Source organism: Barbus barbus, assembly GCF_936440315.1.
Source record: "Barbus barbus genome assembly, chromosome: 11".
NCBI lineage: Eukaryota > Metazoa > Chordata > Actinopteri > Cypriniformes > Cyprinidae > Barbus > Barbus barbus.
The window spans coordinates 10,300,058-10,312,357 of record NC_136739.1 but is presented as its reverse complement, the minus strand read 5'-3'; the positions used below and the strand labels follow the sequence as shown (position 1 = coordinate 10,312,357).

At 40.5% G+C, this 12,300-nt stretch overlaps 1 protein-coding gene across 1 annotated transcript in view; it reads right to left on the bottom strand.

Annotated features, from left to right (window-relative positions):
• The window catches only part of LOC306877221 (myosin light chain kinase, smooth muscle-like), a 98,691-nt gene extending 86,871 nt beyond the window's left edge, over window positions 1-11,820 (bottom strand). The window contains exon 1 of the mRNA XM_079428851.1: window positions 11,686-11,820. The gene's annotated coding sequence lies outside the window, so the exon portion shown is untranslated. The remainder of the gene's footprint in view (window positions 1-11,685) is intronic.
• Between the last annotated feature and the right edge of the window lie 480 nt (window positions 11,821-12,300).

Sequence of the window (12,300 nt, the reverse complement as noted above, 5' to 3'; positions counted from 1 at the left end):
GACACGTTATCAGAGGTGCCTGGGCTGAGCACGAGCCGAACATTACAGCGCTGCGAGGAGTGAGTACCCTTTTTCATTGTGGATTGTGAGATCAAGATACTGTGCGGCGGACTCCAGGTAGGACTGGAACAATACACCACTCTTCCTCTTACGAACTATTCATTCACTCGCCCCCAACCACGGAAAAGACGCTACAAACTGTGATCATCTGCGCGCACACACACACACACACCCTTAACCACTCACTAACGAACAGCTAACATTTCTGAGGTGGTTTGTTTAGTCACATTGAGTTATTTCTTGTACGTGATATGAGTGTAAACCCAACGACCTTTATTGTTTTACTTTATTTTTTTGAGCCTCAATGATATTACTTATCACATTGCTGATGAAAAACGTTGTTTCATTGTGATTCATGATGATTCTGTGGAAAATGTTCTAATTTCGTTTGATATGGTTTTTGTTGAAAAAGAGAAAAACTAAAAGAAAGTTAAGAGACCTAAGACTAAAAATAATTTTTTATTTTTATGCTGAATTGGTTGGGAAATTGTGTACTGTTCTGTAACGGAGGATAGGTAATCCCATTGCACCGTCACAGAAAATGGCGCCCGAACAGGGACTTGAATTTTTTTGTGTGTACTGACCTCAGATTGCGTATTATTGTTATTTAATGCATCTATTTGTGTGTGTGTGTGTGCTTTAAATATGAAAACTATACTTCATCTGTGGAACTGAACTAAAAGTGCTTGATGGAAATGATGAAATGTGTTAAATGTAGGGTATAAAAGTGATTTATTTTGCCTGATGTAAATCACTTCATTTGTTAACCAGATTATGTAAAACTGAAGTAGCCTAACTGACTCTTGTATTTTGAGCTTTGTGTTAAGGGTGTAGTCCGTGTGGGGGTAATTGAGTTTGTCAGTTGCCATAAGTATTTGAGAAATCCTATGAAGTGAGTACTTGAAGTATTTACCATTTTTTTTTTCTCTTTTCTTTTCCCACACTACTGACAATATACAAACACATTTCTTTTTGTTTTTTCATTGGTAAGTCATGGCAGATTCCTTACACCCATCGTCAACCCTTATTGATATTGAGGTACCAGATGTTGCAACTCCTGACTGGACGATTGGCCCCCCCCAACCTCTGTTGACTAATTATCCTCCCTCTTCCCCTTATGTTCTACCTAGCCCTATGCAATCAAGAACTCATGTGCAGTTTGCTTCATCTGATGTAGATCGTAGCACGCCTGTGCATAGCTTTGTGTATAGCGAGGAACTGATGCAGTTATGCACTCCACCTCCAGCGGAGGCAGCAACTAATGTTTCACCAGTATCTTCACCAGTATCTTCAAATGTCCAATATGATTTGCCTGGTATAATTCCCACACCTGCAAGGGGAATTGGACACCTTACTGCTCAAGTCCAGGGAAATTGGGACAAATTATATGATCTTATGGGAAGACAGGAGACCGCTGTAACTGCACTTACCAGTGAATTGAAACTTACTTCTGCCCAACATGAAAGCCAATTGAAAAGTCTGTCTGAGAAAGTGGACAATCATACCCAGCAATTTTCCACCATTTTATTAACAACCAAACAACAAGCTGAAACAGAGACTGATCAAATGGTTAAGACCATGAAGTTGCTCATGTTGGATGAATTTCAAAAAATTGAAAAGTCTTTAGTTTCAAATATGTGTTCCATGGTGGAGAAACTTCAACTAGAGATACAGAAAGATATTAAAACTGTCCGGCAAAACTTTCAAAAAAGCCACGATGAGTTAAACCAAGATTTCACTCAATTGACCGCCCAGCTTGACCACTTAAGTGTTACAATAACTGAACTGCAAGAGAGCCCAGAATATAAAACCGAGGATCCACCGAAGAATTCTGAATCCTCAAGTCAATCCATGAATATGATCCCCCCTGTAAATGCGGGTTCTGTCAAGAGCGACCATCTCAAATTAACCTTTCCTACTTTTGGGAGACCATCAGACGATTCTGATCCCTTGTTGTATTTAGCAAAGTGTCAGGATTTTCTTGCATTACATCCTTTAACTGATTCTGAAATCCTGGCATGAGTTTGAGTCTTCATTCCTTACTGCCTTTCTCTCTGAAGATTATGAGGATGAACTTGCAGAGCGTGTCAGAATCAGAACTCAAGGAGAGAGGGAGTCCATGAGAGACTTTGCTTTTACCTATAGAGCACTTTGTAAAAGGTGGAAGCCTACCTTAACAGAGTCTGAACTGGTTAAAATGACTTTAAAGAACATAAAGCCTTACTTGGCTAGCCAGCTACGGGGTCGTGTAACAACTGTAGAGGATTTGGTACGGTTGGGACAGCAACTTGAGAAGGATCATTTACAGCAGTTACAGTATAACTACCGTTTGAGCTCTAAACCAGGTCAGTCTGGACTCAAAGGACCCCTACCACCCGTTAACCGGCCAGTCGATAAGCCACAGGTACAATGTTGGAGGTGTAAAGGGCAACATGCTCCGAGCGCTTGCCCACATTTTTCTTTGCCTTCTCCTTTTCCACCCCCAGAGCAACCTTCTGCCAATCCACAACGATCTTATCCTTCTAGATCCAGAGGTAAACCCACTAACAACTTGATGACCACTTCAAATGTTTTACAACAGAAAGTGACAACACGTTCACGGGAAGCTGTTGTTGTACCACAACAGTTAATTGTACCCATTGGTATTGGTAATTGGGTAGGCAAAGCCATTGTGGACACGGGGGCGAGTTTTACCCTAATTCATGAGTACTTGTGGAAAGAATTCAACCCCACAGAACACAGCCTTAATCCTTGGTCTCTTGGACCTTTATATTTGGCAAACGGAATGACAGAAGTACCTCTGGGATGGTTGAATGTTTCGCTTGAACTGCACGGCCATGTTTGCACCCTTCCTGTTGCGGTGTTAACTTCCAAAGCTCTTGCTTATTCCATTGTCTTGGGATTAGACTTTATTTTCTTTAGTGGGATGCAAATAAAGGTGTCTGATGGGAAGTATTCCTTTTCTTCTGTCCCCGATGTGGATTACCTCTTCCAACCCGGTCATGCAAGTGTGCCAACACAGATGGGGTACCAGCATTTGCTAAATGAAAATCAAGCTCACTACTCCACATCAAGTATTTCCCTGTTAAGTTCTGTTCCACCCTTAACGCCACCCATCCCCTTAAAAGTTGAAGGTGAGGATAATACAACACTCATTAATCAAGCAGTGGATGCAGCTCACTTACCACCTGGTCAAAAACTTCAATTAAGTCACCTCCTAAGAGCAAACCCTCAAGTGTGTACTTTGCAGTTGGGACGAACAGCTGTTCTCCAACATCAAATTTATACACATCACCAAATTCCCATAAAGCAACGACCTTATCGGGTGTCCCCTGCTAAACAAGCCATAGTGAATCAACAACTCAAAGAAATGTTGGATGCAGGTATTGTAGAGCCATCACAGTCAGGATGGGCTTCCCCTGTAGTCCTTGTCCCAAAGAAGGACGGACGTCTTCGATTTTGTGTAGACTATCGCAAATTGAACGCCATAACAGAAAGTGACGCCTATCCTCTGCCAAATCTTACTGAAATCTTGGAATCCCTTTCGGGGTCAGCTATTTTCTCCACTCTGGACCTTAACAGTGGATATTGGCAAGTGACTATGGATGCTTCCAGTAAAGCCAAGACTGCCTTTATTACCTTTGCAGGACTCTTTCACTTTAATGTAATGCCGTTTGGTCTTAAAAATGCCCCATCCACTTTCCAACGTCTTATGGAGACTGTCTTGGGAGAGCTACGTGGCAAGAATTGCTTTGTGTACATTGACGATATTATCGTTTACTCTCCATCTGTTACTCAGCATTTCCTGGACCTCCAAGCTGTTTTCCAGAAGTTACAAGAGGCTGGTTTAACCATCAACCTCAGAAAAAGCAAGTTCTGTTTGCATGAAGTGACTTTCCTAGGTCATCTAGTCAACCTCCAAGGCATTTCAGCTGACCCTAGTAAAGTGGAAGCTATTCGTACCTATCCGGTGCCAAGAAATCTGAAGGAAGTCCAACGTTTCCTTGGACTAGCTGGGTGGTACCACAGATTTGTTTCCAACTTTTCCAGAATTGCTGAACCACTCAACTCCTTAAAGAAAAAGGGCCGAACTTTTCAGTGGACATTGCAGTGCCAACAGGCTTTTGAAAAACTGAAAACTTGCTTGATGACTCCACCCATCCTGGGCCATCCCAATTTAGAGCATCCATTCATTGTGTATACGGATGCCAGCGAGATAGGACTGGGTGCAGTGCTGACTCAAAAACGGAGACCAGGCACAGAGGAGGTAATAGCTTATGCCAGTAGAACTCTTAATCCTGCAGAGACAAATTACTCTGCAACAGAGAAGGAATGTTTAGCTGTAGTATGGGCGTTAGACAAGTGGCAGCACTACTTGGATCACAGAATGTTCACTGTCGTTACTGATCATTCTGCTTTGCAGTGGGTAATGAACTCCCCCAAAACCACCAGCCGTCTTATTCGATGGGCCCTACAGTTGCAAAAGTACGATTTCTTTGTTGAGTATCGAAAGGGAAAATTAAACGCAGCTCCAGATGCCCTATCACGGATAACTCTACACACAAGTTGTAACTTGTATTTCAATCAGAAGGATGTCCACAACCCACTTCCAGTTACTGCAGAATTGATCTGGGAGAAACAACATGATGATCCAGAAATCACAAAAATCTTTCAAAATTTGGCTGAGAGTAATGATGACCAGCAAGCCAAATATGAAGTCGTAGAAGATAAGCTGTACCTCAAAACTCAGCTGACAGAGAATCAGTTCCATTACCGTATCTTTGTTCCCACAGATCTGGTACCTTGTATATTGGAACACTATCATTGTAGCCCTATGAGTGGTCATGTTGGGATATATAAAACGTATAAAAGAATTCAGGATGTGGCATATTGGCCTGGGATGTGGTCCGACATCAAACTGTTTGTAAAAAGATGTGTAAAATGCCAAACCTTAAAAGCTGACCAACAGAAGCCTGCTGGGAAGATGCAGAAAATTGTCAGCAACCGACCTAATCAGATGTTGGGGGTAGACATCATGGGACCCTTACCCCGTAGCACTAACCAAAACGAGTACCTTCTAGTATTTGTTGACTACTTCACTCGCTGGGTAGAACTTTTCCCCATGCGAGTAGCTACTGCTAAGACAGTTGCTACACTATTCAGAAAAGAGATCCTAACCAGGTGGGGAGTCCCAGATTTTCTGGTGTCTGACAGAGGCACTCAGTTCGTATCTGCAGTGTTCAAAGAATTATGTGAAAGCTGGAATGTAACGCCAAAGCTGACTACTGCTTATCATCCGCAGACGAACATGACAGAAAGAATCAATCGAACCCTTAAAAGTATGATGGCTGCCTATGTAGATGAAAATCATAAGCGATGGGACCAATACCTACCTGAATTTAGGTTTGCCATCAACTCGGCAGTCCAAGAAACTACTGGAATGTCTCCTGCGGAACTTCAGTTGGGAAGGAAGTTACAAGGACCAATGAACAAGCTCTTAAAAGGTAAAGGTCATGATCTCTCACCAGATGCACCCCACTATGAAGTAGTGTATCACTTGAGTCAACTGCAAGCAAAGGCAAAAGAGAACTGTAAGAAAGCACATCTGAGGCAACTGAGAAACTACAATAAGAATCGTCGGGACGTCTTATTCAAGGAAAAAGACAGAGTGTGGATCCGACAGTTCCCCCAATCCAGTGCAAAGAAGAACTTTACTGCTAAACTTGCACCACAATGGAAGGGACCCTACCATGTAATACAACAAATGGGACCAGTAAATTATCAAATAGCACTGGAATCCACAGGTGAGGATGTCCGCATTGTTCATGTCTGCAACTTAAAACCCTGTTTTCCAACTGCCACCGAATTGGAGACTCAAGAGAAACAAACAATCCTCGATCTCTTTAATGAATCTTTAACTGAGGAAGAGGAGTTCTTAGGATTTTAATATTCGTACATCTTCATAGAGAACTATGAGATGTTTTGTTCAAGGGGAGGAGAGTGTGGCGAAAATAAGGAACTACACTGACCAAAATGCAATGCGGTGCGGTGAGATGGAAGTACGTAGCAAACTATTTAAGCAACAGGTGTGCGGGGCTTAAGGCGGGAAAGTTTGACAAACATTGAGTGAACGAGTTCGAGCAGCTGCTGGAGTTTCCAAAAAACGCCTGAGTTACCTGATGTCTAACCACTTTGCTGGCTGCGTTGCGGCAGAGTGTTGGGATTGATTGCTGTTGTTATCCCTAAAAGACGCTCGTTCGGCGGCTGCGTTTGGGCTGTGCGTGAGTTAGACAGACATTATTTTGATTCTCTATTACAACACCGCTGAAAAAGACAAAACTCGACGGAAGATTGCTGTGTTCATAAGTAACTGCTGGCTGCACTGTAAAAGAGTGTCTGGATTATCATTGTTGCATTTCCTGAAAGACACGTTATCAGAGGTGCCTGGGCTGAGCACGAGCCGAACATTACAGCGCTGCGAGGAGTGAGTACCCTTTTTCATTGTGGATTGTGAGATCAAGATACTGTGCGGCGGACTCCAGGTAGGACTGGAACAATACACCACTCTTCCTCTTACGAACTATTCATTCACTCGCCCCCAACCACGGAAAAGACGCTACAAACTGTGATCATCTGCGCGCACACACACACACACACACCCTTAACCACTCACTAACGAACAGCTAACATTTCTGAGGTGGTTTGTTTAGTCACATTGAGTTATTTCTTGTACGTGATATGAGTGTAAACCCAACGACCTTTATTGTTTTACTTTATTTTTTTGAGCCTCAATGATATTACTTATCACAGTGCTGATGAAAAACGTTGTTTCATTGTGATTCATGATGATTCTGTGGAAAATGTTCTAATTTCGTTTGATATGGTTTTTGTTGAAAAAGAGAAAAACTAAAAGAAAGTTAAGAGACCTAAGACTAAAAATATTTTTTTATTTTTATGCTGAATTGGTTGGGAAATTGTGTACTGTTCTGTAACGGAGGATAGGTAATCCCATTGCACCGTCACAAGTTGCTCCTTTACGCTTAAGGAAGATCACAGAAAATAGTCCGACTCCGTGGTATAATGAGTACACTCGCACCTTAAAGAGAGCAGCCTGGAAAATGGAGCGCAGATGGAGGAAAACAAAACAAGAGGTATTTAAAAACGATTCTTTTTATATTTTGTACATTAAATAGTTGTGCAGATTAAAGAGAGATTTTGTGGGAAGCAGCGCATAGTGCAAAAATTGGTTGGAGTTAACAGCTCTCACAGCCTGGGGAAAAAATCTGTTTAGCAATCTGACAGAGCGAGCTTTGATACTCCGGTACCTGATGGTAGAAGCTGGAAGAGGTTGTGGGAGGGGTGGGTGGGGTCTTTCACGATGCTGGAGCATTGTGCAAGGAAAATGTCCAGGATGGAGGGGAGAGGGGCACCTATGATCTTTGCGGCAGTGTTCACTGTCCGTTGTAGGGTCTTGCGGTCAGCAACACTGCAGTTCCCATACCAGACAGTGATGCAGGTGGTCAGCACACTCTCAATGGTGCCCCTGTAGAAAGTGGTGAGGATGGGTGGTGGGAGACTTGCCCTTTTCAGCCGGCGGAGAAAGTGGAGGCGCTGTTGTCCCTTCTTGTTGAGTGACGTGACATTGGTGGTCCAAGTGAGATCCTCCGTGATGTGCACCCCCAGGAATTTAGTGCTGCCGACTTTCTCCACGATTGAGCTGTCGATGGTCAGTGGGGGGTGGTCAACAGAGTTTCTCCTGAAGTCCATCACAACCTCTTTTGTCTTACTCACATTGAGGGACAGGTTGTTAGCACCACACCATTTCGCCAGCTGTGTCACTTCCTCTCTGTAGAGCGTTTCAACATTGTTGCTGATGTTGCTATAAGTTTGATTGCAGCATTTAATCATTGCTGTTAATAGTGTTCATCGTCTGTTTGATTACATCATTAACTGATTTTTACTGTACATTTCTGCCATATGTACATCAACTTAACATAGTCACCACTGATAAACTATGACTAAATATATCATAGAAACTTTAATTTTTTGTAAAGCTGATTTGCAACGATTTGTATCGTGAAAAGCGCTATACAAATAAACTTGAATTTAATTGAATTGAATTCACACACAGCTGTCTGTTCATCCACAGCACAGGTTAAAGACATGAACTGAGTGAGGTCACTGTGAAAGAATGAGAGAGCACACATCTCACTCTCTCTGCAACACATTGTTCCTGAATGCCACATACAGAGGCTCTTGGATCATTAACTGTTAACTCAACATTTAAGTAAAGTCTAATTATAATTAGAACCACAAGTGTGATTACAGATTAGTATGACATGCCTATAAAACAAATGTCAAGAAGATGATCTCAGTGTGAAATCAAGTCCAAATCAATCCTCAAAGCATGATTAGTCCGTAAAATCTTAAATCAGTGTGTCTGATATTTCAGCTCTGAATGAGTAAACAAGTGACACTTTAGATATAATGTTTTATAAATCTCCTAAATGGCCAAGAGAGGGAATATTTCAATGAATGAATGGATGTTTCATCTTTCAATGTTTATTCTATCTCCCTCAATTGTCGAATTGTCCGTTGTCCTTGGGATCATCAGTTTTGGCCATCAGACAGATGACATCATATTTTTCTCTTGGGTACTTTAGTATAAAGAGGGAGTTCATGGGTGACTTGATGACAGCAAGGTCTTGGGAACCTTTCGCTGCAAAACAAGGCCAAATCATCACCCTTCCATGCAGCACAGTGTTTGACAGTAGGTTTGAAGTGTTTGTGGAGAAACACTGTGAGTATAATGACTGCTCAGTCGGTTCTCATGGCATTGTTCTACAAATATTGCGAATTGTTCAAATGTAACTTTAAAAACGCAAACCAGAGCTGCCAGAGAACAGGCTTTATCATACCACATGGTCTTTTCTGGATTGTACTTTAACATCTAACATATGCTACCATTCTACCATTTTTGGGTTGGTTAGATTTTTTTTAAATGTTTTTTAACATTAAATTAAATATGAAAATATTATTTTAATGTACATTACTAGTCAATAGTTTGAATAAGAGTTTTTAATGTTTTTGAAAGTCATGTTCACAAAGGCTGCATTTATTTGATTAAAATACTTTAAAATACAATTTATTCCTGTGATGTTAAAGCCAAATTTTCAGGCTCCAGTGTCACATGATCCTTCAGAAATCATTCCAGTCTGCAGATTTACTGCTCAAGAAACATTTCTTAGTATTATCGATGGTGAAAAAGTTGTACTGTGCAATATGTTTGGGAGACCATGATACATTTTTTTTATGAAATCTTTTGTAACATAAAAAATGTCTGTCATATTTGATCCATCTCACCCTTAATTTTTTATCTCTCTCTCTTTCTCTCTCTCTTTCTCTCTCTCTCTTTCTCTCTCTCTCTCTCTCTCTCTCTCACTCACTCACACACACACACACACACACATATGTTTGTTTTTGTGAAAAGTGGGGACATCCCATAGGCGTCATGGCTTTTATACTGTACAAACTGTATGTGCTATTGCCCTACACCAACCCTACACCTAAACTTAGCCCTCACAGGAGACTGTGCATTCCTACGTCCCCCCCAAAAAACTCACTCTGTATGATTTATTAGCGTTTTCACGAGTGGGGACATGGGGCAATGTCCTCATAAGTCACCTTCACCTTGTAATACCTATGTCATACCTGTGTCATTATACAAATTTATGTCTTCATTTGTCACAAAACGCGCACACACACACACACACACACACACACACACACACACACCAAGGTGTGAATTTTCAAAGACTTCTGCTCCTGACAGGAATTTTCCATTTTCATCAGTCTGTTTGTAAATCATCCAGAAGAATGCAGAAAATAAAGAATGATTGGTTTCAAATTGTTCAGAAATGGCCTTATAATTATATCCAGACTGATGACAACAACTGCCTTCCTTGTTGATGTATCCGAATTCATGTTGTTCTGGTTCACGACAGGGAAACTAGGGAGCAGAACAAGGCTCAGTCATGGTCTCAGCATTTTGGCTTCCTTTGCTTTTCGATAAATAATAACAACAAAATCCGTTATGTGTTATCCGAGACATAGTTGTATAATTATAGAAACTGGTGAAGACCAAATGATTGTTGTTTATGCTGTGCTATGTAAAAAAAATAATAATAATAAAAGATGCAGTATGACTGTTCTTCAACAAACAGCTGAAGATGAGGGTACGAGGGTTAAACATACTCTCTGTTGTGTGGTTCTGCCTCAGGTAAAACAATGCAATCAAGCCCCAAAAATGATCTGTCCTGTCAGAAAACACAAACTGGTAGTGAGGCGTCTGTAATTTCAGCCAGCTGCACAAACACTTTGTATAGATTTCTCTACACATAACAAGAGGAAACAATTGTTTTCATTGACTCACTCACAAGATTCTGAACATATACAGATAAGACATGAAAGAGCCTGTCGCTGTCCTCTGATCACACCAACTCTGAAACACAATAAAGAGCAGCACCTAACCTGTAGACGACCATTTAAAGCACTGAATCTAACACATCTGGAGGGTGGAGACAGAGAGAGGGAGGGGAAGCTAAAAACTGATCACACCAGTCATAGTTCAGGAAAAAAGACAGCAGGAAGGGGTTTTATAGAAAGTAACGCCCTCTAATACACCTCACCCTTAATACATAAACTTAATAAAGGGCAAAAGTCTATTCATTAACCTCACAAAACCGAGGCTTCATTCATCCTCATGGGCATTGTAATACATTATGGGACACTTTTCCTGTTTAACTACAGAATTGGATCAAAGACATCCGACCGGAATAAATGTCACATTTGTGTTGATTAGGAGTAATTATACATGAGAATGTGGAATAACTGGAAAGGGGACAACATTATCTCTTACAGCATATTGTATGTGACATTGTCATATTTCGTGTGTTCATCAAAATAAACATTATTTGCTTCTCAGAATGTATGTGGGCACTTTTTTCACACTTTTTTCAAAAATGTACTAGATTCTAAATAACAAAGCAAGAATCTATGATGCAGGACCTTGTCTCTTAACTAATTTTCTTAATCCTTTTTTTGCTTCAATGACTTTTAAGCAGCTGGTGTTTTGTTGATTTTTAGTGTATGTATGAATTCAATTCACACAGACTACACCGAGAGAGAAAAAATGGTGAAGGATTTATGGTACTTTAAAAACTTGTGTAGAGAATCACATTAATTATAGACATGATCCACTAACACTGGAAGTGTTTGCAATAACATTTGACATTTTTAAGTGTGACTTAAGTGACTTTTGGGGACACAGTTAAACTATACAGTTATTCTAAAAGTCACTATGTCACAAAACAGCATAACGATGTACATTTCACCTTATAATGAGCAAATTATGTAAAACAATAAAGAACTCTTATTTATAAAAAAAAAAAAAAAAAAAAAAAAAGTCAAGCTTTCTAAGTTTTAATGTCAAACTTTCTCAGATAAAGTTCTCAGTCTCCATTCAAGAAGTGCATTAGATGATGTACCAAAATCTGATTGTGAGATTAACATTTCTTACAGGTAAACGTCATCCCATATTAAGATGTGGACAAAGAGCAAACTCACCCAGACAGCCGTGTTGAACTCTGGAGAGATTAGTGTCCGTCTGTCATTCACAGGAGTTCAGCGGGACACAGTGGCGAGAGGCGTCCAGACTCGCTGTCCTGACTCTGATCTGCTCTCAACGTGTTTTCCCTGTCTGCACCGAACTGGCTGGCATGAATCCTAACATCACAGGCTGAGAGTTCCTCATTGGTCGAAGGGTTAGGAGTTGAAGGGGGAGGACTGAACACTGCACACACTAAAAATGAGATGTGTGCCTTACTGCTTTTCTGTTTTTCTTTAAAGCCAGAAGAATGTGAATTTATATGTATAACGCAGTATTTAGGTAACACTTTAGTTTAGGAACCAGTTCTCACTTTAACTAGTTGCTTATTAGCAGGCATAGCATATTTATTAGTATAAAGTACATACAGTATTAATGTCTTAATCTGTGATATATCCGAATATATTCAATATATTAACTCTACCCTATACCTAAACTTAACAACTACCTTACTATCTATTAATAAGCTATTAATTAATAATGAGTTTATTGAGGCAAAAGTCATAGGCAATATTAGTTAATAGTGAGAATTGGAACTTAAAATAAAGTGTGACCAGTATTTATTATAGCTTTAT